A 27,042-nucleotide genomic window follows, 5' to 3' on the forward strand; every position below is an offset into this window, starting at 1 on the left:
GGGGGGGGGAGAGAAGCTCCTAAAAGAGTGGTCTCATGGGAGTCATATGCATTTCAGGTGACATCAGTGTTTTACTTTCATGGTCATACATAGCTGTGCTGCCATTGCACATCTGGGGACATAGGGACATACTATAGTCAAGAATCCTTTGGCTGCAGAGCAGATTTAAACATGCTTTCTGCAAACAGCTGCTTTCTTCAGCCCCTTGTTCCTCTGCTGTCTTCCGGGAGGAGGAGTCAAGGTAGCACCAGAACACAGCTCCTGTGTGTCTGCTCAGATTGTTCTGGGTTTCACCAGCCGACTGGCTGGCCTCGGCAGGGGAAATGAATCTCTGTGTGCATGTTGCCTGGGCCACTGTCATTCTGCCGCTCTGCCAGGATGCAGAGGACCTGCATCTGCAGCCACGGCTGTCATGGGCTTTCAGGCTCTAGGATAACAAGATAAAGGGCAAAAGCTGAATATTCTTGTGCCAAGAAGAGGACGAGTATCAGAGCCAAGAAGATCAAACCAATACTGTAGAGAGTGACTAACTGGTATCCATTAACCTCTGTCAGTGCTGGAGTCCTGCAGTGGGAATTTGGCCAGAAATCAACCCTGAATGGGGAAAAATAACCAAAACAACAAAAACATAACCACAGGATGGGGGCATGGGAATTTTACTGAATGAGAAGCTGTTCCATCCCTGGTCTGTAAGGATGAACTCCAGGGGTGAGATCTAGCATTTGGGGAGTTGATGGGCTTCAGCTCATAGAGGAAGAGGACAAAGGAAGATTCTATATGTTGTGCTTCGCCTCTGGCCAGCTGCCACTTTAAATGGGAAGCGTGTGTATCATGATGGGCCAGGAGCTGGCCGGGGTGAGAACTGCTTCCATGTTTCCTCTTCCTGGCACCTGGGGATATTTTCTGCCACTGCTCAGACTTGCAGGCTGTGTTCTCTTCCCTGCTGTGCGGGGACACTGGCACACGCTGACTGATGGATGTACTGAATGTCAGATGTGAGCGCCACAAGCTTGGTCATCTGAGAGTATCATTTGAAAGCCCACAAGCAAATATTTCACAGTTATTTGGTTAGAGCTTTCCCTTCCTCCTTTGATAGGGGTTTGACTTAGTTTTTTCATTTAAAAAAAAACACACCAAACAACAACAAAAATATCTTTCCCTCTGCTCATGGACTCATGAGTTTGGGCATTCACCATAGCCAGTGAAATAAGCTCCATTACTGCCTTGTTTTATGGACATATTATTGACAAAAGCCATCTATTCCCAAACAAAGATCCTTAAAATGAGGCCAAGAGCATACATAAGTATCTCTCTGGAGAAGCTGTCTTCTGGCTCTTGGGTTCTTCTGTTTGATCTTTCAAATGTTTTGGTTCTTTAATATGGGGAATTGGTCACATCTTGCAGACATCAATTTTGTTTTTAATTGACTTAATAGGTCAACAGAATCTTGGATTTGGGTGGGAGTCTAATGCTTGCTATGCTCGAGGCTAAATTTTAGAAGATCTTTGTTAAGAAAATCTAATAATCAGTGTTTAAAGGCATAAACTTTTGAAGTGTGTGTGTGTGTGTGTGTGTGTGTGTGTGTGTGTGTGTGTGTGTGTGTGTTTATGGTATCTGGGTTTGAAAACCAGGTCTCATACTGTTGATTTACCTGTTGAATCATGCTCTCAGTCAAGCTTTTTTCCTATTAGTTTTTTTTTTTTTAGAGGCCATGAATTCTCATGGACTTTTCTCCTGGTTGCATTCAACTGTAATCTTCTGGATTTCTTCCTTCTGAGTAGATGGGATTATGAGTATAAGCCACTGGTGCATGGCTTGAGTAGTGTTTTAAACTGTTGATGAAAACCCCTAAATTCAAGACCAGTGTGAGAAGAAAAAAACTGATTAGAACAGAGGGGCTCCCGTGGCTCTCATTCGTGGGTGGATTACAGTGGGACACGCATGGCTTACAACAGTTGATGGTCAAGAAAGCTTGAAGAGCAATGTCTGTGAGTCTGGAGCCATGGGAGTCTGGTCTCAGTTCTACTGCTGCCTCTGTGATCTGGTGGTGACATTTGCTTTTTTGAGTCTCAGTTTGTCATCTGTAAAATACATCAGATCGTATACAAAGCCTCTCAATCCTAAAACCCAGTGATTAAACAACCCCTGCCCCAGAAGCTAGAATTCTCCTTACCCAGGAGGCTGAGTTCTAAGGATTTGTGGTTTGTAACCAACCCAGGCAGGAAAGTCTGTGAGATTCTTTATCTCCAAGAGGCAGAGTACTAGTCTTGATCAAAATAGTTAAGGGAAAGTATCCAGACCCTGAGTTCAAGCTCTACACCCCCCACCCCCCACACGTATACACACACACACACACTCACACACACATCACTCCAGACCTATGTCTTCATTCAACAATTATCCACAAGAATTATTCTTGTCTGTAGTCAGCCTTACTTTGCGTGGTTTGGACAAGCAAGGCCAGGACCCGGGAGCCACTTTGTTCATATGAGTTGACTCAGTGTCTTTAGATTTCTAGCACCAATTTCATACCAGGTTTTCTCTGTTTCCAACCAATTGCAACTTGTTTATATTTGAGATCTAGGAGGAATGGGCAGGTGAAGAATGGCAACTCATTGTACAGAAATGGTTGAACCTGCTTCATTTAAATACCATTTCCGGGTAATAGAAACCCTAAAGTGGCTCTGTACCTGCTATGGAGTATGACTAATGGTATGTAAGGGAAGTGTGGCTCTTGTAAGAGCAGTGAGGACAGAGAGCAAACCAGGCCTTGAGATGGAGAGCGGATGAGAGTGTCTAGACCAAGATTCTTTCAGTTTTTTTCTATGCTTGATCCCTTCATTCATAAACTCCACATGCAACCCTCTGAGACGTTACAGTCTGTTATCTGGATTGCACTGGGCATCCTCTTGACAATGCATATCTGCAAGAAGTCACTCAGATAGAAACCAGAGCATCTCAGACTCAGCCAGGAAAAGCTTTATCTTCTGAATAGGTTCTGCTGTTGGCCTGCTGAGGAAGTTCCAGGAGTAAAGGTGATGTCAGATTCTGAAACCTCAGATCCCAATCTGACCTGGAGGTTTGCAATAAGGGTACAATGAATGTGTATGTTCTTTAATTCATTGGTGCTCACTGGTCTCTCCTTTCACTGCTGAATCCTGTAGCCACCTAAGGGCCAAACCAGAAGGAAGTCTGCAAACCTTCTCTAACAACACCCTTCTTTTTCAGAGGGGAATGAGGTCCTCATCTTCAGCATGATGTCTTCAGTATGGATGCATCTCACGCTTTTGTCTCTTGACACAAATGTTAGGGAGACACTGTTTTGCTTTTTCAATGCCTGAGTGCCAGGATCTGGTGAGCTACTCACGGAGCTTTTACAAGTCTGAATTTCACTCGCCATGCTGTCCAAAAGTCTGACATTTGTCTCCCTGATTATCCAATCCCCTCAAAACTCAAAGCCTGGGATGCCTTGACATGTGCAAGAAAAGTGAGGGAGGCCTTTATTAGCTTTGATTTTGACTCGATTCTCATAAATTATGCAAAATGTGTCATTTATAAGAACAGCCGAGAAGAGCACTTGCCAGTTGTAATATAAAAAAAATGATACCACAGAAACTGAGACCCGGTTGTGGCAGATACCCTGTCAAAGGAATGATTTATAATCTGGAAATACAAGCAGCAAGAGAGGTCCACCAGCTAGCGCTCCAGCATCTAAAGCAATCAAATCCTGCAAATATAAAGCAATTTTGTATTACCATTTTCCAAGTGCTCCCCACAATAAGGACTCTTGTATGCCCAAGTTTAATATTCAGAGCAGAAACCACAAACTCTAACAGCCGCTCCTTGGTCAAGATAGTTAATCACGGTTCTCAGGCGAAAGGCGGGCTGTCAGAACATCGCTTCAGCAGCTGGGGATTTGCCTGTGTGGCAGGCTGTCTCTCTGAGAACCAGAAAACGATGGCGGGTCAGACATCCATTTACTTTATATATAGTGATATAATTTCATCAGAATTTATGATGTGGGAATTATTGCACAGGCAAGAAATGTAATCTAACCTTCATCTCACACAATGCAGGAAAGATATTATGTTTTCAAGAAAAAAAATACAGACTTGTTGAATCAGATTATGCACGTGCAGTCCTAATGGATTTCAATATTTCCTTGGACAAGTCATTGTTATTTGTATTGTGTGTGTGTTAAATTGGCTGGTTTATGGAATATTCTTTTTTTTTTTTACAAATAATGAAGAATTCTAATACTATTGCTTCTATCATTTTCTCAAGTTCTGGCATGTGTGTTCATCCTGGTAAATTTTAAACATCTGGTGTGTTTGTAATAGCTTCCTTCCTCATTGCTTAGCTTATAGTTAGACTCTTAATATCTAAATACTGCAATGACATAATAGGATTTTCTTCCATCCTTATCAGGAGCTCATGGGGCCCCAGTTTTCAAGTAGAGTAAATGTTGTCAGCCGTCTAGGATCACTTTGTAGGCAGCCATCACAGTGGGTCTGGCTCTCGAAACTTTATCAAGATTACCTGACATTCTATGGTGCTCTTCCAATGAGGATATGAATATAAAACAGGTTTGAAAATTAGATAGGTTTCAAGATGCTCCTTAATTGTTTTATCCAGCACTAAATATCTAGAACTGGTGATTCTAGAAGCAGAGCAGAGCCCCACTGTGTCTATAGAAATATCTCTCAATAATACCTTTGTTTCCTCTTCAGGATATGATTAATCCAGGAAAGTCACCCTTAAAATGATTCCCTCAGGGTTCGCTTAAACTATAGGCCTCATATACAGTTAAAATGTGCCTAATTTGGAACTTAGTTTAAGAAAATGTATCTAAGTAGGGGCAAAAAAACTATGTCTATTTGACCTATGTTTCTAAGTAAGAATCACTCCTCTTTGTTTCCTACCTGCTTCCATGTTGCCAATGACACAATACCACAAGCTATATGAGTTACAAAGAAAGAGGGTTTGCTTTGGCTCATAGTTTTGGAGGACCACATCTGGTGACAGTTTTCTTGCAGGAGGGTTATTGAGGTATTGAGAGACAAGGAGCACAGATACCTTTTCATCTCTTCCTTCTTAGAAAGCCCCCAGGAGCCAGGGGTGGAGGCTCACGCCTGTGATCCCAGCTACTCAGGAAGCTGAGATCTGAGGATCAAGGTTCAAAGCCAGCTCTGGCACTAAAGTCCATGAGACTCATATCTCTAATTAACCACCAGAAAATGAAGTAGTGCTGTGGCTCAAGTGTTAGGGCGATAGCCTTGAGTTGAAGGGCTCTGGGACAATGTCCAGGCCCAGAGTTCAAGTACCACAACCGAAAAAAAGAAATAAATAAATAAAGCCACTAGTATTCAACCATGGGGGCTCTACCCTGAGGACTTATCATCTTTTGGTAGGTAGTGAGGCTTAAACTCTGGGCCTGGGTGCTGTCCCTGAGCTCTTCAGCTCAAGGCTAGAGCTCTACCACTTGAGCCACAGCACCACTTCTGGTTTTCTGGTGGTTAATTGGAGATAAGAGTCTCATGGACTTTTTGTGCCAGGGTTGGCTTTGGCTTTGAACTTCGACTCTCAGATCTCAGTCTCCTGAGTAGTTAGGATTACAGGAATGAGCCACTGTCGCTGGCCAGGACTTACCTTTAATCTCCAATTTGGATTTAAGTTAATGCCCTCTAAATGCCACATGATGGAGATCAAATTTCCCCATGCCTTTGGGAGGGAACAGGCCACATTGAAACCACAGCACATGTCTGACCCCACCCTCCACTCAGAGGGCACCGTCATTTTTCAGATTAGCAAATGAGTGTTCCAGAAAGGTTGGGTGCCTTGCTCCAGAGCACATGAATAGTGGGAATGTGGATGGTATTTGAACCAGTATGTGCCATGTCCTAGAGCCAGAGTTCTTGTGAGTATATTCAATTCCTCTTTGCTTCCAGATAACAGGGCATATAGTTCCTTCCAAATGTTCTTTAGTCAATGAAAAGTGCATTTTTAGTTCCCCTTTCTTCCCTCTTTGGAAGCTCCAAAACCTTTGAAGAATCATAATGAAAAGTTATGCCTGTAATCCTGGTTACGCAGGAGGTTGAGATCTGAGGACCACAGTTTGAAGCCAGCGTGGGCAGAAAAGCTCATGAGAATCTTACCTCCAGCTCACCAACAAAGAGTTAAAATTGGAAGTGTGGCTCACTTGGTAAAGTGTCAGCCTTGAGCAAATAAGATAAGGAGCAATGCTTAGGTCCTGAGCTCAAGCCCTAGTACAGGTATCCAAAAAAAAGAAAGAAAGAAAGAAAGAAAGAAAGAGAGAGAGAGAGAGAGAGAGAGAGAGAGAGAGAGAGAGAGAGAGAGAGAAAGAAAGAAAGAAAGAAAGAAAGAAAGAAAGAAAGAAAGAAAGAAAGAAAAAGTCTATGGAGGTTGGGAGAATCCAGGAAACTGTTTATTTCTGGGGGAAAGAAAAGGCTCAGCTGCAGCAGAAAGGCCCTCCCCTTTTCTTTCTAGAACAGGATTAATACTCTAGCAGCCATCTTGTGGCCATGAGGTAGGAACTGAACACTTCAGGCCTGTGACATTGGCATCTCTAAGAGTTAAAGCAGTGAGCGCAGTTTCCTACCTCCAAATGTCTTGTTATATAACAAAAACAAGCTTTTAATTAAGATGCTTTAAGTAGAGCTTTACTAGCAAAATGCCCCCTAAGGAGATCCATTACCTGCCATGTGGAAAATCCATTCAGTTCCACGTTTCATATGGGAAAGACGAAGGGAAGGTTTTGTTTACTGCTGAGTCTCTAGAGGGGGCAGGGTGGCCAACTCCTGGACAGAAACCACATGTGGGACTGGCTCAGGGAGATGGAGCCCAGTGTCTGCTGTCACCTAATCATCATCCTCTTGTCTTTGAGCAACTTCCTGGCACCAAATAGCCATGTGTTTGGAACAAGTGGCCCAGGAGTGACACCTTATGGAGTCAACTGCTTTACAATTCCATTCTGTAATTCCATTCTGATTCTAAAGTGGGGTCTACACTTATTTTCATTCTGGCTATATCATTAAGATGGGGCTTCCCGATTTAGCAAACAAAGTAAGTTGACTTTCAGATAAAAGATTATATATGTATATCTATGTGTGTGTTTGTATATATTTATTTCAGTATAACTGCTTCTCACTAAATATCTGGAAATTTTTTAGACTTGATTCACTTTATTATTCTTGTGTAAAATTCCTATGGTGTAGGCAAGATAAAATAATGGCATTCACAAGAAAGTGGATGAATCTAGAGCAAATCATGCTGAGTGAGACAAGTCAAGACCCAAGGAACAAAAGGCACATGGTGTCCTTAATATGTGGCTATTAGATCCAAACAGTACAAGAGCAAGGACTCAATATTTGCATACCCAATGCTACAGACATGGTATTGGAAATATAAACACAACTACATAGACAAAAATTTATAACTCTATAGACATAATGTTTTATTACATAGATTAATATGTATCTATGACATACAAACCCTCAGCCTAATTATGTTCTAAAATCTAAGAGCCAGTGAGTGTATATAGAGATTCCCTTCTTGAATACTTGTTTGTTAAACATGTCATTTGAAATATGATATAAAAGTCAATGTTAATAAATTCTTTAATTAAAAAAACTCCTATGTTGTAGCCACAGAGGGGATGTGGGTCTTCTGCACAGAGACTCTGGTGTGGGTTTTTACAAGATGGTCAGTGAATTCCTGATGAGGAGATTTGATGAGCACGGTCTCTTTCCAGAGGTTGGGGATGAGGTAACTGTAGGTCTTGGAGATAGCATAAAAGGAAGTCTTGGCAAAGTTGCCCAGGGTAGCAGCACAGCCCCTAGCTGAGGTATAGCAGTCATCAAAACCAGCCGTCAGCAGCAGCTTCTTGGGGACAGAAGCTGACAGGATCCCAGTGCCTCTGGGGGCGGGGATGAGGTGCAACTGTGCAGAACCACAGATTCCTGTCACCTTGCATGGGAAAGCATGGAGCTTGCCAATCTTGTTCCCCCATTGTCACACAGGGACAATGGAGAGCTTGCCCGGGATGATGGCCCCTCGGATGGCTGTGGCAACCTCCTAGGAGCAGCTTACACCCAGGCTCACATGACTATTGTAGTTGCTAATGGCTACAGATGCCTTGGGGTCTGGTGCACTGGCCAGCATAGGTCTCTCTCCATCTGCACTGGCATGATCGTCAACACTTCATCCTTGAATGACACCCCAGGAAGAAGTCAGATCTCAGAGTTCTTGATGGACAAGGAAAAAAGATAGATCTCCTCCAAAGACTTGAACTTCATGTCTGTAGGGGCCCAGTTTGGTGATGGGGATCCAATTCCTTGTCCTGGGCCTTGAAGCCTCATGGCTGCTCCATTCCAGAGGCCACCATGGCCTCCCAAGCCTGGGCCCCTGGGAGCTTCCAGGCCTTCCCACTGCACTGGCACCATCACCATTTGGTGTTGAAGAACCTGGAATTATTTTATTTGGTAACTCCACCTGAGACAGTGTCAGAGCTAGAGGCATAACTCAAGTGGCAGAACACTTGCCCAGCAAGCAAGGATTCAAACCTTAGAAATGCCAAAAAAAGTAAGTTTATTATTAATCATTTTGGCCAAATAGGTCAAAACTTCCTTAATAAAGACCCAGAAACACAACAAATCAAAGAAAAGTTGGATAAATGGGCCTGCATTAAACTGCAGAGCTTCTGCATGACAAAGGACATAGCAAGATAAACAGAAAGCCCACAGAGTGGGAGAAGGTCTTTACTGGCCATACAACAGATAAGGGTCTCATAGTTAAAATATACTTAGAACTCAGAAAAGCAAATTCCCCCCAAACAAATGGTCAAAGAAACAACCACCTCATTAAAAAATGGGCCAAAGACTTGAAGAGAGACTTCTCTGAAGAGGAAATAAGAATGGTCAATAGACACATGAAAAAATGCGTAGCATCTCTGGCCATAAAAAATGTAAATCAAAACAACTTTGAGATTCTACTTTTCCCCAGTTAGAATGGTCATTATCAAGAAATCTGATGACAACAGATGATGATGGCCAAGGGGGAACACTACTACACTGTTGATGGGAGTGTAAACACGTTCAATCACTCTGGAAAGCAGGATGGAGGTTCCTCAGAAGACTAAGCATAGAGCTCCCCTATGACCCAGTAATCCCACTTCTGAGTATTTACTCAAATGAGCATAAACAAGGCCATACTAAAGCTACCAGCACAACCATGTTCATTGCAGCATTATTTATCACAGCTAAGATATGGAACCAACTCAGATGCCACTCAGTAGATGAATGGAATGAGAAAATGTGGTATATATACACAATGGAGTTCTGTGCTTCCATCAGAAAGAATGACATTGCCCCATTCATAAGGAACTGGAAAGACTTTAGAAAAAATCATACTAAGTGAAGTAACCCAGACCCAAAGAAGCATAGACTCAATGGTTTCCTTCATTTGTAATAATTAGTATATGTCTAGGATAGTCTTAGAAGAGGATCACACTAGCTCAGTAACTATGTACATATGAACATATAAGATGATCTAAGTGAAATGAACAGTAAGATATGGAAATGTTTTTTTTAGCTGTTGTTGTTGTTGTTTTAATGTACTGTCATTTCTTTCTTCTTCACCCACCCTTTGGTTTATCCATTGCTGTCACTGTATTTGATTTTTGTATCCTGTGTCTTGTATATATGTTTATCTGAATTGGGGAAGGGAAGGGAAACAACAAAATAGTGAGACAAAGGAAAAAGGGTGAACCAGTGCAGCAGTGATACTCATAAGACTCATATGTTGGTAATGAATCTTACAATTTGAGAGGAGGGAAAGTGGGAGAAAAATGAGGGAGGGGGAAACAATGTTTGACAAGAAATGTACTCATTACCTTACATATGTAACTGTAACCCCTCTGTATAATACCTTGACAATAAAAGTAAATTAAACAAACCAACAAAAAAGAATTTTGGCAAGCTGTGGGAGAAATAGAAGAGTCATAGCCCAAGGCTAGCACTGCGCAAAGGTATGAGTCTCTACATGAAAAGTAAATTACTAACGCAGAAAGAAAAAGGGCTTTGGCAGTGGCCTAACTGGTAGAGCACTTGATTAGCAAGTGTGAGGCCCTGAGTTCAAATCCTAAAACCACCCCAAACAAAAACACTCTGTACTCAACTCAAAGAATGTGCACAGTGAGCACATAAAACCCTCTGCAGTTCACAATCCAGGTCATCTGTTCACTTTGTTCTCCTGTCTTTACCAACTCTTGCTGTGTTTTATTCCCACTTCAGCTTACATGCTCCAGGTGTGGTACCTGGACAGTCATTTCTATCTTCAACCTCTGACCCTTTCCTGAGGATTCTTCTACCAGGAACTCTTTCCCCACATGTCTACCAAAACCCTTCACCTGTGGGTATCATCCTCCCAGATATTCCTATTGGCATAGGGGCAGGAAGCCACTCTCTCCTCTATCAACACAATAACGTTAGCTCTACTTCACTGACAGAATGGTGCCTACCTATTCAGTTATTGGACACAATCCCATGTGTCCGGCACTTCAGGGAAAGAATGAGTAATCCACAGTGCGTGGCTTTGTGGGATGGTTACATCACAGTGCTCTTATGCCAATGAGTCACAGGTATCTGTGGAATCCTGTCCCCTCCGCATTTACCAGGGTACAAGTTGCTTCTCTCGGAGGGTTGATTTTCTTCTTGTCTGCCATCTCAATCTAGTCTTTTTATGTGTTCCCAGGTGTCCATCATCTGCTTTATTGACTCACAGTATCAGTGTGGTGCCTTACTTTGGGGGAGCCCCAGGAGACCGGCACTGGGTTCGAGTGGGAGGTCATAGCTTTGGAATTTATGGCTGTTAAATTCAGAGTCAGGCAAGAATGGCAAAAATGGAATTCCCCAACTGTCTAGTCTTTGGACTGTTTCCTGCCAGTAACCTCAAAACAGACCTGACAGATTGCCTTCATGTGCTACTAGCTATGTTTCTAAGATGTGTGGCCACTTGTGGAAAGCCTTCCTCTCGGCTGCAGTGCGTCATCACATACCTTCTGGGGTTCCCGTCGAGGTCCTTTCTGTTGGCTGGGCTCTCTGTATACTCTTAGGTATTTAGGGAAGCACTTCTGCCTTCTTGACTGTTCTGTGGGTCTGTTTTCACTTCAGAGCAAGCAGCCATATAGCTGTGAAGTTAGGCTGGCCTTGGTGAAATGTGTCTATTCCTGCAGTGAGATGACTGAAATTCAGCTTTTCATTACTCATCAATGCAAGCAGACATTTGCCTACTCTTTGACAGAACTTTCCAGAACACATATTGAGACTCGGCTACTCTCATACTGATGTTGATGGGATATGTGAAAGGAAGAGTTAATTCTATTGCTATGGTTTGGGGGGATGAATGCTGGTGGAGTGGGAAGTGTCCTGCCGCTCAAGGCCCTCTCATGTACTTATGCAGAGTTAAGCTTTCTACAAAACCTAGCACTGACCCCAGAGCAACTGATGGAAGAAAGGCAGATCTCATGGATTTTCCTAGGGAAATCTCCGCCTTGCTATATAATGGGTATTTCTGATTTGCAAGAAAAACATTGAGGTTGTAGCTAAATGTCAGTGGCTCATGCTGCTAATCCAAGCTACTTAGGAGGCTGGGGTTAGAGGATCTCAGTTTGAAGCCAGCCTGAGCAGAAACCTCTGTGAGACTCCCCAATTAGCTAGCAAAAAGCAGGGCTCGAGCCATGGCTCACGTGTTAGAGCAGCAGCCATAAGCAAGAAAGCCAAGTGAGAGTACAAAGCTCTGGGTTCAAATGTCAGTACTGACGCAGATGAAAGAAAAAGATAACTAGAATGTCAACAAATGAGTCCATGGAACAAGAGAGAAGCCCATAAATTAGATAGAAAAATCATGATATATAATAAACTATCATATGAAATGTAGAAATTAAAATTAATAAATATTGGGAGTGATAATAACTACTATAGTCCTTTCCTCCATAAGTACCAAAAGCAATCTCCATATGAGAAAAAGATGAAGATGAAGAAAGTCAAATCAGTGAAAACTGGTCCAAAATGAAACAGAATGTCATAACTCAAGAACAAAAACTTGCTAAAGATTGAAGCTACTAAAGGAAATACAAAACAATACATTGTAAACAAACTTCAAAATGTTCAGTGAGGGCAGAGGAAATAAAAATTAATTCACACAGAAAATAAAAAATAAATTTCACCAGCTTGTTAGAAAATGTATTTATACAAAATGTCAAACTATAGTTCTCTTTATAGTCTATAAAGGATTTTTAATTAACTTTTAAAGGAGAATATTAAGATTCTAATAAATAAAGAGATAAGAATTTCCCAGACAATTTAAATAAGGGATATGTGTATGTGTGTGTGTGTGTGTGTGTGTGTGTGTGTGTGTTTAAAGTAATGAAAACGCAAATGAGAAGTATCATTTGTTCCTATTAATTAAAAATAAAACTTAATAGCAGGATCATGAGATTCTTTTAAAAATGAAATTAGAAATAATAATTATTGGAATTAGTGGAAGTTAACATAACCTTCTTGGAGAGCAATTTGGCGATACAGTTCAGGCCCATGCAATGTTCACACTCTCTGACACTGTACAACTGCTCTTGGGAATCAGTGCAAAGAAAATAATTAGGAGTTAAAGAATGATGAGTGGGGGAGAATGTTTAATGAAGTATCATCTGTAATAGAAAAGAAGAGACATGGTAGAAGAGGAACTAAACAACAACCATTATAAATAATAGTTATAAATATTATGTGACAATCAAGGAAAGTTTTACTTGATAGCACTGAGTTAAAAAATAAAAAAGAGTATATTGTAAAATTGCTTAATAGCTATATGACAATTCTATAAATTGTGAGTAACACCCTGGAAGAAAGTATGAGGGAATTATGAGTGGTAACATGCTGAAATTATGGGTAATTTCCCTCGCTTAGTGTTAGGTAATTTTGCTAGGAAACCATCGTGACCCAGTGTATCTGTGTGTATGTGGACACAGAGGGTGGTGGCTAGTAATTGCATGACCTGGAGCAGGTTACTGGGGACCATTAAGCTTCAGTGTGCCCATTTGTAAAAGGAAGATAATAGCAGGGTGCCTGTCAGGGCGTTCTATGAGGCCAAGTGATGTAATGCAGGTCAAATACCAAGTTTCTGATGCCGGGCGCTGAGTAAGAAGCTCATCGAGGCTAGGCAGGTGATTGGCAATGATACTGACAATCTGGTTGTTTGTCGCCCTGCTCCTGGTTCTCCACTGTTCTTAGGAAACTGTCCAAATTTCTCCTCTTGATAATTCAAGACCACTGTCGTTCTGCCCATCCTATCTATCTGAGTTCATTTCCAACTTCCCTGAAGTGGACTTTAACGACTGAACAGAGAATTGGGAAACCATCTTCCTCAGCTACCCCGTCACCTGCTGTAGGCACATTTGCATCTTGAAAGAGAGGGGGGGGGCATATTCTAGATAAGCAAACAGAAGAAAAATTGCCATAGCCCTGGTTAGGCTAATTTCACAGTTCCATGATGGGACAGCTGTGGTGACTGATGGCAGGGTAGGCACACTTGGGTTGGTTTCTGTGCTACACTTGTTGTTAACTTAATACGTGCTTAAATGCTTTAAATTTTACATGGCCATATCAGTGTTGTCTTCATTCTTTTGCTTGGTTGTTGCTGTTGTTGTTATTATTATTAGTAGTAGTAGTAATAGAAGTAGTGATATTTTGTGTTGATTTTGGGACTTGAACTCAGAGCCTGGACACTATCCCTGAGCTTTTCTTGCTCAAGGAGAGTGATCTGCCACTTGAGCCACAGCTCCACTTCTGTTTTTTGGTGATTAATTGGAAATAAGAGTTTTACAGACTTTTCTACCCAGCCTGGCTTCAAACTGCGGCTCTCAGATCGCAGCCTCCCAGATAACTAAGATTGCAGGCATGAGCTGGTTTTTATTTTTATTTTTTTGATAAGGAAATTTTGTTGGTGATGGTGGTGGTTTCGGGGCATGGACTCAGGGCCTGGATACTGTCCCTGAGCTTTGTCACTCAAGGCTAGAGTTCTATGACTTTGAGCCACAGAGCCACTTTCGGTTTTCTGGTGGTAAATTAGAGATGAGTCTCATGAATTTCCCGCTGGCTTTGAACTGTGATCCTCAGATCTTGGCCTCCTAAGTAGCTAGGATTAGAGGCACGAGCCATCTAGCGATAATAAAAATTTGATGATAAAAGTTACCAATAAATTTTCTTTGCCAATCCAAACTCCTACCATCCTTCAAAGCTCAACTCAAACCCAGCCCTCTGCAAGGTGCCTCGTCCCACAATTCCCTCCTATTTCTCCCTCTCTGTATTTCATCAGCAGGTTCTCTAACTGGATAGGAAAAACACATGTTACTTATTGTCTGATTTGTTGGCTTCTTCTGGTCTTAAGAATTTCATACAATTCTCTATTGGCACCGTACTGAATGTTAGTTATGTACCAAACAGATACACATTTGAATCAGTGGACTGTTTTCCCTAAGATAATTTATTCATCATCATAATTCTGGTTTACTTTAAGAGGAGATGTTTCAACTGGGCTATCAATGCATGTCTAAGGAAAATTATTAAAATTATCCATCCCAGACTAACTTTCAGTAAGAGACAAGTTCTAGCTGGGCATCAGCGGCTAATACGTTTCATCCTAGCTCCGCAGGCGGCTCGAAGCCAGCCTGGGCAGGAAAGTCCATTAGACTCTTATTCCAGGTAACCAGAAAATAAAAGCCAGAGTGGAGGTGTGACTTCAGTAGTAAAGCACTGGCCTGGAGTGAGTAAGAGACCCTGAGTTGCTCAAGAGAGACCCTGAGTTCAACTACCAGTGCTGGAAGGAGAAGAGAGGAGGAAGAGGGAAAAGTAGAAGAAGAAGAGAAAGAGGAGGAAGGCGAAGAGGAGAAGGAGGAGGAAGGAAGGAAGGGAAGAAGAAGAAAGGAGAGAAAAAAGCAAAAAGAGAGAAGTTCTGAGATCACACTGGTGGGTTGGCTTCCAATCTGACCAGGAAGAGCAGTAGAAATATTATCGTTGTAGTCAAGGCAATTTTCTTACAACAAAGCCATTTAAAATTCATCAGTGTATAAACTATTGCTAAATTCATGAATGTCTTGTCTAATTGAAGTGGCTCCTTTCTAAAACAATACCTGGTTGCCAAAGCCTAGGCATCCAACTCAGAGGAGGTAACTCAAGATGGAAAGAGGAGGGCGTCAGCTCGCAGTGCTCAGTGCGGGTAGAGAGTATAACTCGGAGGAGGCCACAGCTTGCCTTGAACGTGCCTATTATAAAGAAATCACTCAGCCTTCTTCTGGCAATGCCCCAGCTCTGAATTAACTATCCAGATTCAGGTCCAGCCATACCCCAGGAATGATTCAGGAAACCCCTTTAAACAATGTAATTGCAGATTTTGGCACCCAAAGTGAAGTCTCATTGTTTTATAGATTAGCTTCCCTTCCTGTCTTACGGAAGAGACAATGATCTGAAACAACTCAGTCTGGGGAGACAGGGAGTTCATGTATTTCACATGAAAAAGCATTTGTCAAGGGAGAGGGCCCTGGTCTCACTTACACGCTGCCTTGAGAAGGCGACCCACACTGAAGAGATGGCTCCAGACCCATGAATGGTGACTTTCATCGTGGATCTTTCCAAGTGAGTGCGGCTGCTCTTTATCATTGCTTCAAGATTAGTTTTACCAAACCGTAGCTCTGCTAATCTCTGCAACAGCATCACCAAATGTAATTTATGCCTGTGGATGAAGAAATCCAGCTGTTTCCATGTCTGACTGCCATGAATCATTAAACAGGAATCAATGCAATCCAAATATTAATATACTCAAAAGAGGTTTTATATTTTACAGCAATTGTCAAGTTACCTTAGTAATTGGCCTTCTTGGGAAATTTTAGATTCCAAGATTGTTCAAACTATAACTCTTCAAGGTGAAGGTCAGTTTGCTTGTTGTTTAAGTTATTTACTGCCAAGATGATATGGAGACATTTTCCATAGGTGCATGGATATTTTGTCTACAACAAGATAGATGAATGCATGTATAGGAATGTAGATATGTGATATATCTATACTATATAGGTATGTATAACATCTATATCAAAGTAATTCTCTTCTTCTAATTCTAATTTAAAAAGCATTATGTGGAAATTTAGTGAAACATTCGCCAAAATGGGTGACATGCTGACCTAATAAGATCTTCATTTTTCTCCTCATTAAATTGCATTAAATTAAAGCTGTCAGATAACCACACATATCCTTGGGTCTCCGTCAGGAGTAGCAGGTTAACAGGTTCGCCTAACCATAAAAATTTTCAGCTTACTTGAAGAACAAGTCTGTATTTTCTTTGGATATGAGTCAACTTTTTCCTTCTTGTCTTTACACACTAATTATCAGGTCAACCATGTTGTTTCCATTTACCTTTGCCTGCTGTTCTATATGTATCTACATATACTATTATATAATATACATATATATACACATATACATTATATATACATATAAATAGAGCCATTGGAAAACCATCCAGATCATTTAATCCAATGATTTAGATCCTTAAGCAATGAGATTCTCACTTATATTTACTTATATTTTATTTTTACTTATCTCTGTGCTTATAACTTTGACCTGAAAATGATTATGGAGAAAGAAAATTAAAAGAGTGAAAAAATTCAGCAAGAGTAGAAAGTAGGTTACTAAAAATAGGGATTTTACCCACACTTATGAAAAAAAAAACACCATCACCATAGACTTGTTGTTCTGTGACCCCAAAATGTTACCATCAAGTTGTTAACTTGCAAGGAAATTCATTAAAGAAAAAGCATCATCCAATATACCATCGATTCTAATAATAATTCTACTTGAAGTTTCATGCAGATATAATTTATCTTGGCCTGATGAACCCTAGGCAATTATTTTCCTCATTTGGAAAATTTGATAGGAGAGTGGATTCATTCTATGCTGTGTGCAGTGTATACATGTCTATCTTATACCTACAGGTGCTCCACTTCTTAGAAGAGAAAAAACTCTTCTGGAAGATCGGCAATATCCCCAGTCACTCTTCAGCAGCCCTTAAGTGTGTTTGAGTTAGCACCTGCACAGGCCTACCGGCCCACTTTAATTCTGAGAACCCTTCAAGAATGTTCTGTACCACAGTGGCGGGGAGTTTTAGCAAGCACTGAAAATGCAATTCTATTTCATATAAATGAAACCTGGAGCTTAAGGATGTTTTGCTCTGGGGTATTACTGAATAGATGCTGCAAATCTCATGTTGTTGTTGTTGTTGGTGGTGGTGTGTGTGTGTGTGTGTGTGTGTGCGCGCGCGTGTGCAAATAAGTCTTTTCTGATTGTTGTTTTTCCAACATGTGAATTCTTTCCTATGCTGGATGGTGAAGATTTCATATCACTTCTATCATTTATTTTATTTCTATTTATTTGTGGTGCTGGTTCTGGGACTTGAACTAGAGACTGGGCACTATTCCTGAGCTTTTGTGCTTAAGGCTAGTACTCTACCACTCGGGTCACAGCTTCATGTCTGGCTTTTTTCTTGCTAATTGGAAGTAAGAGTTTTTGGCTGAGTTTAAGCCATGATCCTCCCGTCTCAGCCTCCTGAGTGCCTGGTGCAGCGTGGCCCCAGGTTCTTGACCACTGTGCTGCTTCACTCTGTAACACGGTGAGGATATTTTGAACAGGATCCTGTTTTAGTACGATGTTTTCCCTTGTTTCCAGGTGATTGCCACCAGAACAAGAGTGTCAGGGGGAGATGCTAAAGCATTCCATCAGGTCTTTGCACTGACAGATGGCTTCCATGTTAAGATGATGATGATGATGATGATGATGATGATGATGATGATGATGATGATGTGGTCTGAATGATCTAAGCTGCAAGGAAGATGAGAGCAGAATAGAGTGGTGGGATAGTACATATAGATGGAAAAAAGTACATTTCCAAGTGGCTCTGGTAAGGAAGACGAAATTTGGAAGTCACTGGAATTCTTCCCTGTGACCTAGTTGTAAAACCCATCAGTAGTTGGGTCCTCTGTCCCTGGGCTGCTTGTATGTGTTCTTTCCTTTGTCCAGCAGAGGGCAGGAGAGGCACCAAATAGCTCCAGGTTTCCAGCTGTGCTGCTTGGCCTCTCAGAGGCACAATTCAGGCTCGGATTACAAGCATAAAAACTCCTATTTGCACCCAAAGTAAAACAATGAGAAGCACATGGAATGAAGGAATAGGCATGTCTCTGGCATAGTGTGGACCTAGTACATGTGCTTTGACATTAAACTTAGAATAAAAACAAAATGTCTTCTAAGGTCACTATGGAGAGCCTCTCCCTTCCATGTGCACAGAGGAAACTTGAGAGCAGGATGGGAATTCTCCTGTTCTTGCTTCGTGACAGTCCTGTGAACAATGATGCAAGACTGGAACTCAGAAGCCATCACCAGCATGGACCCTGGTGCTGGGGTTGTGTAGTGCTGTTATTTGGGAACTCTTTTGAACTCACAGTTATTTTGAAAATATGTGGCCTGTGTCCTGAGTAGGAGACAAAACTAGAATTTTTTTTCCTGGCAAGCTCTCAAGGCTAATCTGTAATAACTCCATAAAGATTAAGAATGGCTGACCGCTGCCACCTGTGCTTTCTTCGAGTGTTCCTTTGAGTGTGTTGTGAATAAAACTGGTTACCCACTTTCAGAACAGGATTATTATATTATAGTACACGCTGTGTCCTATCCCTTCACGATATTGTTTTTACAGTTGAGCAATGTAGCCTGGGAAAAGGGCTGAGGTTTGATAATAACAATCAATAAAATGTGCTGTTGGCTAAAAACCCAATAGCTTAAATTCAGGGCAATCCCAGTTTCCCTAGCTGCATTAGCAGGACTACAGAGTGGTGGTGGAATTACCAGAAGCTTTGTCAGCACTGGTGAGTGGAGAGCCTGCTCTTAGTAAACAGAGTGGAAAGCGCCAGTGTTCAGGTTGTCTCCACAGCCCCTGATAGACTGACCTGGGTGCCCCTCACTTTGGCCTGCGAGCTCTTCATCTGGACCCTGTCATGCCTAGCTCAGTGGCTTGGACTCAGCTGGGAGCTGCTCTGCCCTTTGAAGGGCTCCATTCTCTTCTGTGCAGGAAAAGAGAAGCAGTAGTCAGAAACTTCAATCGGTGCTTTCAGATTCCAAAACTATGACACTGTCACACTGGTGTCATTAAAGCTAACGAACCATATTAAACGAATATTAAAATATGGGCTCCTTTGCATAACATAATGAGCAAAAGCACTTTTAAGTTTCTCCCAGTGCTTTGAGGTGAGGTGGAATTTACATTCCCAAACTTTGAAGTCGGAACAAAATGTACAGGTAGAGGGTACTAGATCAAATAATAATCAACTTCAAAAAGCATTTTGGCTGTTGGATGTCCCAGGGCTAATTTCCTCTAGACATTTTAAATGTAAATGTCTAAACTCATTTAAAAATTGTAAATTGGTCTAGGTTCAATCAAAAAGCATCCTGACACAGAACGACAGAACAGGGAGAGTAGGCTAATTGTCATTTGTTTGTCAAATGAATTCCATTTGGAAAGCAATGAAACCTCCAAGCTAATTCTTTTAAGGTGAGCTGGTAGTTGTATTATCAGTTAAATGCAGTAAAATGCATAATCATACGATGATAATGAAAACTGAACCCGTGTTAGCACCAGGGCTTTGCCTGCCACGGGGCATGGAACGATGGAACTTAAGTACTGTAATGTTGCCTTGGTCACAATGGTAGCTAGTCTGGTCTTTAGCCTTACAGACACTTTCTTTGCATTTTAAAAAACTTTATCAAAGCACCATGGCAATATAGAAAATGTCAAAGTGAAATGCACTGTAGGCAAATTGAGATTTCATTAAGTTTAAATTTATTGCTTTTGACTGATGTATTACCATGCTTGTTAAGAACCAGTAATTTGGAATATCTGTCTGCTTGGTAAAATAGCTCTGTCTCGTTGAGTGTTACTTTGTATAGACTTTGAAAGGCCACAATAATTCAGGGTAAGTCGGGGCTGTAGTAGAGTAGTGTTTGGAATGTCATGAGGTGTTTGGCTTTATGCTCCAGTAAACTGCCACATACTTCCTGCAAGTCTTGTCAGAGAATTAGAACCTAATTGTGCAACTCACCTTTATGGGCCTTTTGTCAGCATTGCCAAAAGGGATGATGGATACAAAAGTGGTGGCAAGCTGCCAGTGTGTCTTCTGCAGGCCTGTTTCTTCTCCGTGCTGGTGAGGGAGGCACCTCAGTGAGGAGCGGTGAATGGTGAGAAAGGTGATCTCTGAGAAACAGAGGTCCATGTGTAGTCAACAGAAAAGGACAACTAGAGTGGTTCAGGGAAGAGCATATAGCTCAACAAAGGTATTGAATACCTAGAGGGAAAGCCAGAGGTCACGTGGCTTTCTCTGACATCAATGAGGATTCACTCAGGCCGCAGCCATGACATCAGCTCCTCTAAGAGGTCTTCCCTCTGCAGCAGGGTCTAGCTCTAACACAGTGGTTGGCACACTTTTCATGTAAAGGGACATACATTAGGCCAACAGGCAAACCTGATGAAATTATTGGGCCAGGTGAGGTATCATCCCTGCTGGAAAGCAGAGGTAGAAACATGATGGTTTGAGGCTAACCTGGCCTCAAAGACCCTGTCTTTAAAAATCTAGCTGGGTGTGATAATATATACCTGTAATCTCAACTACTGTACAGGTAGACATAGGAGGCTCACAGTTCCAGCTCCATCTAGGCAAAAGTGCAAGAACCTATCTGAAAAATAAACTAAAGCAAAGAGGGCTAGGTATTAGGTTCAAGTGAGAGATGGTTTGCCTACCAAGTGTGTGAGACAGAGCTCAAACCCCATTGTCACCTTCCCTCCAAAAGAGAAATTCATTTTTTGGAAGTTAAAATTTCACTGGGAAGGGAGTTCAGATGTAAAAACCATTGTTTGCTCTTGGATCATAAGAACACAGGAAATGGGCTGGATTTGACCCCAGGGTACATTCTATCCATTCTTGCTCTAGCAGGTCAGACTATATACTGTTGAATTTTTCAATCTGCTCACACTAGAAGAGGAAGGCCTGTGAGGACAGAGGCCTTGTCTGTGATTTCTCACTACACCTCCAGGTACTAGAATAGTAGGTAATGTTGTTGTGAGCCTGGTGTTAGCTGTGGCATTGATATGAGATAAACACAGAGCATAAGATGAATCCCAAGCTCTCCACCAAATCAAACAAACCATGATGCCTCCTAGAGGTAAATGCCACAGTGTCCTTAGCATCCTGAACTTGCTTTCAACAATGGTATTCCTAAATAAATAACTTCGGCTAGTTCCAGAAGTCGCCGGTATTTTAGTCTGTAGGTTCCTTTCTGATTTTATTATCACAAGGAAATGACACTTATCCCCAATGTGACATTATGATTGAAAATATATCATTCTGCAGTATGTAGAAATCTATAAACACATCTTGGTCATGATTGTAAATGAGCTGAACTTTGCCCAGCAGTCCTGCCAGTTCTCTATGTCTGGGGTGTCTATGGGGAAAGGTCCCCAGGAGGCCAGGTATTCAGGTTACAGGGATTCAGGGATTCAGATTAGTGTTCTATGTGAAATCTTGTCTGGACTCCAGACATCTCCAAAGTCTTTCCTCCCAATACCTGTACTCTGTACCAGTCATTGAGTGTATATAGATGGTTTTCATCATTCTATCCTAGCTGGTTGTGTTCTACCTGCCTGGTTGCAAGTAAGTCGCAAAGGTAGCATCCTCTCTCACACTTCCTTGATTTACTGCATAGTACCTGTCTCAGACACAACTATAATTTTTGTTGTTTGTGGTGGTGGTCATAGGGCTTGAACTCTGGGCCTGGGTGCTGTCCCTTAGCTCTTCAGCTCAAAGCTAGCACTCTACCACTAGAGCCACAGCACCACTTCTGGTTTTCTGGTGGTTAATTGGAGAAAAGAGTCTTTTCGTGCCTGGGCTGGCTTTGAACCCAATCCTCAGATCTCAGCCTCCTGAGTAGCTAGAATTATAGGCGTGAGCCACCATCACCGAGCACAACTATGAATTTTTTAAATTTAAGAATCCATATCGAGGGGCGGGGAGTTTGGCCTAGTGGTAGAGTGCTTGCCTAGCATGCACGAAGACCAGGGTTCGATTCCTCGGTACCACATACATAGAAAAAAAGCCAGAAATGGTGCTGAGGCTCAAGTGGTAGAGCTCTAACCTTGGGAAAGTCCAAGGAGACAGTGCTCAGGCCATGAGCTGAAGCCCAGGACTGACAAAAAAAAAAAATCCATATCGAGAATTTTGTTTGAACACACACACACACACACACACACACACACACACACACACACAAAGCCTCTTCAAGACATTCATAACCAGCTCATTTTTATGCCATCAAAACAGAATGAAAATTCATAATCACAATCAAGACTCAGAGTTACTTAACTGTGCTACACATATAATGGGTTTTTTTCTTATTATTATCCTCAGCATAAAAAGCATTTTGTGAAGATGTTTAACACCTAGGATTTTGGTGAGGTGTTTTTTTGGGAGGGTTTGTTTTGTTTTGCTTTGCTTCCAGTTAATCAAGGAATTCAAGGAAGCAGCAGGCATTCCCCGAACATCTGGTTAGGTGAGGTGCATAGATTGTGCTTGGCAGAAATAAGAAGCCCTCAGAAATCCATCGTGAAAATTACTGACTACACACACACACACACACACACACACACACACACACACACACACACATTATCCCTCTCCCCCGTTCCTCCCTCTCTCCCGCCCTCTTTCCTTCCCCTCCCCTCAACCTGAGTGACTAGCTCCAAAATCTCCTTACAAATATGTTATACCTGACATAAGCAATCCAGTCCATAAAATGCTGTTGGAATGAGAACAATCTCTCTGCTTTGCTTGCCTAATCAAAAGAATTAGCAGGAAAACAAAGGGCCAGGCTTCCAGGGGAGCTGCTGGTCATTTCCACAGGGATTGGAACAGCAGGGAGAAAGTATCCTGTAGGAATTCCAATCTGAGACTGGCCTTAAGCGCAGTGATTCTCCGTGGAGGGAGGCAAGATCAGTCTTGTGACATTTTGCAGTGTCTAGAGACATTTTTGATTGTCTCGTCTTGAGGAGGGTAATGCTATTAGACTCTGTGGTTAGAGGCCAGGGCTGCTGCAGGTCTGTCTGAATCACAGACTGCTGCTCCTCACCATGAAGGATTATCAGGCCCCAAGTCCCAAAAGAACAACTGCTGAGAAAGTCTTTGTGAAGGCAAGCTTTGTTTGTTTGGCAGCCTCCCTAGTGTCCACAGGAGCTGGGATTTCTTGCCTTGACCTTGAGGTCATGTATATTGGAGACCAAATAATCCCAACTAGGATGAGATCAGCCATCTAAACTCCAGTACAGAAAAGTTCATCCAAGAGTATCAGTCCTGAAGCATATTAGTCAATACGTTTAAAAGAAAGATGTGTAACTAAACACGACTTCCCAGGTCATCACAGTAACCATTCCCTACTTGCACATGCCCTCTGGGTCCTAGTTGAACTGGGCCTTTTGTACTCCTCCAAGAAATTCCATAAATGTCACTACATTATCAATTTGCTAAACCTTGAATACTACCTTGAATACATAATGACGATTATGTGTGTGTGTGTGTGTATATATATATATATATATATATATATATATATATATATATATATATATATATTTAAACCTGGGTCATACTCCACAGTCACAATGCAATACATTTTCCTTGACTTTCAATGACAACATAATATAGAGTAAGTGATGGCTGTAGAGCGTATGACTGTTAACTCATCAGTGAGCGATTCCTTTGGAAGTGTATATCACTCACTATAAAGTAGAGAGTTAATAGGAACTTCAGTCAGTGTTGAAGCTGAGTAAACCTTTTGGTAATTAGGAAATTAAGTCAACTCCCATATTCCAATTCACCACGTTATAACAATGCATATTGTAGAATTGTTTCTTACCTGAAATATTTATAGATCTTTGTAGCCATTGGAGTTTTGAAACGTGTAGATACTATTATACTCCATCTCTTCTAGGTACTCGAATTAGATGCTTTAAATTGATAATTTATACCTCAATCGATTACAGTTTCATAGGCTCAGTGCTAGTAAGTGAGTTGTCTAAGTTCATATAGCTGAGAAGGACATGGCTGCATATAACCCACGGTCATCTGCTTAGCTTCTGCATGGATATGTTAGAATACTTAAGTGATCATTATGGACATAGGCAAGAAGTTTTATTATTTCATCTCTAAGTGGTACAAAATAAAACTAAGAACCTGTTAAGTATTTGATGAATATGATTGGTCAGGCCAACCTGTATTCCTAAGTGCACAAAAAGAATTCTTATGGGCAAAACTAAATTTACATCAGTTTAGTCATGTTAGCTAACCAACAAACTAACCCACCCACCTATCCACCACCAGCCTACCTTCTAACCAACTAACCTGCCCACCCACCTACCAACCAACCTGTCCATCCCCTCCCTACCCTCTCACCCACCCACCTCCTCAATCCCCCATCAACCACCCTTTATTTATTTATTTATTTTTTGCCAGTACTGGGCTTGAGCTCAGGGCCTGAGCACTGTCCTTGGACTTTTTCTCAAGGCTAGAGCTCTACCACTTGTGCTTCAGCACCACTTCCAGCATTTTTCTATGTATGTGGTACCGAGGAATCAAACCTGGGTCTTCGTGCATGCTAGGCAAGCAACTCTACCACTAGACCAAATTCCCGGCCCCATTAATCACCCTTTATGTGACTCCCAAGCAATAGTTCTGATAATGCAGGTCATAGTCAAGTAGTTCCAGTATAATGTAGGAACATGTTAAAAATGTTAGACTACTCCAAACCTGCTAAATCTTTGAGGAAGGAGCCCACACTTTGTTTCAAAAGACTTCTAGTGTCCTGTTGAACAAGTGTATGGAGAATCTCTGCCTTGTTTATGACCAAAGGTGCCACTCGCATGCCCTTGTGCTCACTCACATGCCACACGCTGTTATGTCTCCTGGGATTCAACTAAACTTTTCAAAGTCTACACTTTACTTTCATTGGCCAGAAACAGCCAACAACAGTATGCTGAGATCTCAGACTTGTTTACGAAGCTGGCTTCTCCAGATGTTTGCTAATAAATTCCTACTATGATCAACTCAGACTTTTTTTGAGGGGGGGGGGTTGTGGGGCTTTGAACTCAGGGCCTGGGTGCTGTCCCTGAGCTCTTCAGCTCAAGGCTAGTGCTCTATAACTTTGAGCCAAAGCACCACTTCCTCCACTCAGTCTTACACACTTCGTACACTATGGCATTTTAGTTACTAACAATGGACTTAGTTTAATGTGGTAAATTTCTGAATTTAGGTTAATTTTATTCAAGGTGTTTTTAAAATCTGATGTCGTTTAATTTCATAAGGTTCTTTCAAAACTTTGGTAACCTAGCACACAACTATTCCAGAGGTGGGAATTAGCAGGCCAACTCATATTTGAAGCTAACTCAGGCAAAAAGTTAGCAAGATCTCCACCAACATGCAGTACATGGTGACATAGACCTATGGTCCTCGTGATGCAGAAAGCAGAAGAAAGGGGTCTGAGACCAGCCAGGGGCCAGTGGCTCATACCTGTAACCCTAGTTACTCAGAGGATATCTAAGGGTCACAGTTTGAAGCCAGCCTGGGCAGGAAAGTCCATGAGACTCTTACCTTCAGTAAACTACTCAGAAAATGCCAGAAGGGGCACTGTGGCTCAAGTTATAGAGCACTACCCTTGAACAAAAGAAGCTCAGGGACAGTGCCTAGGCCTAGAGTTCAAGCCCCAGGGTGGGCAAAAAGAAGTTCTGAGACCAGCCTTAGACCAATCACACACACAGACACACACACACACACACCCCTCCCCAAAAGACCAAGACCCTATTTGAAAAATAACTGAAGAAAAATGGATGGGCCTGGCTCAGATGGCAGAGCACCTGGCTAGAAAGCACATGGCTATGATTTCAAATTCTAACATGGTAAAAACAATAACCCCAAATTAGTACTCCACGGGTGATCTGGAAGATAACTCTTAATAACAGGGACTGGGTGAACATTCATTAGTCATTCTGAATGAATGGGTGGTGGCTGTTTCCTTTCTTCACTCCGAGGCCAGCTCATGTCAACTGGTGCCCCTTCTCTGAATGGCCATTATAAAACAGAAGCACTTGCTGTGTTTTGGAGAATTCTTACTTCATAGATACAATTTCTGAACTAAGAAATCCTAGGGCCATCCATGGCTTATAAAAGAATATTTGCATTCCTGGTTTTTGACCTGTGATGCCTTTTGGGAACGTGCCCAGGTTGAGAAGTTGGCGAAAACAACCTAACATAAACCAACATTTTACTCCTTAGGCTGCAAGGACATGAAACACCTAACTTGAATGTATGAGCTGAAGATTGTACTTAGTAGATTCTACTGGAGCTAGAAGATATATAAGAGTACATTTGGGCCGGGAGTTTGGCCTAGTGGTAGAGTGCTTGCCTAGCATGCACGAAGACCCGGGTTTGATTCCTCAGTACCACATACATAGAAAAAAGCCGGAAGTGGTGCTGAGGCTCAAGTGGTAGAGCTCTAGCCTTGAGAAAGTCCAAGGACAGTGCTCAGGCCCTGAGCTCAAGCCCAGGACTGGCAAAAAAAAAAAAAAAAAAAGAATACATTCTTCCACAGAAACCTGTGTTTCTACGCAAGGGCCTGTCAAGATCACCGAGGACAGAAGTGAAGTCCTCGTATTGCTATTTATCTTCCCCTTCCCTGGATTTGACTGAGGTGATTGCAAGATACCAAAAAAATAACTATCCAGAAAGGAAAATGACTGCATACCAAATTAAAACAAGTAAAATGTTGTGACATATATGTGTATATATACACATATGCATATTTTCAAGTTGCTATTAATGTTACCTTAAGAGGGCAGAAC

At 41.8% G+C, this 27,042-nt stretch overlaps 1 pseudogene; it reads right to left on the minus strand.

Annotated features, from left to right (window-relative positions):
• Nucleotides 1-7,653: 7,653 nt before the first annotated feature.
• On the minus strand, nt 7,654-8,315 carry LOC150053780 (small ribosomal subunit protein uS5 pseudogene; annotated as a pseudogene).
• Nucleotides 8,316-27,042: the final 18,727 nt, after the last annotated feature.

Source organism: Megascapheus bottae, chromosome 15 (assembly GCF_031878675.1).
Source record: "Megascapheus bottae isolate mThoBot1 chromosome 15, mThoBot2.hap1, whole genome shotgun sequence".
Classification (NCBI taxonomy): domain Eukaryota; kingdom Metazoa; phylum Chordata; class Mammalia; order Rodentia; family Geomyidae; genus Megascapheus; species Megascapheus bottae.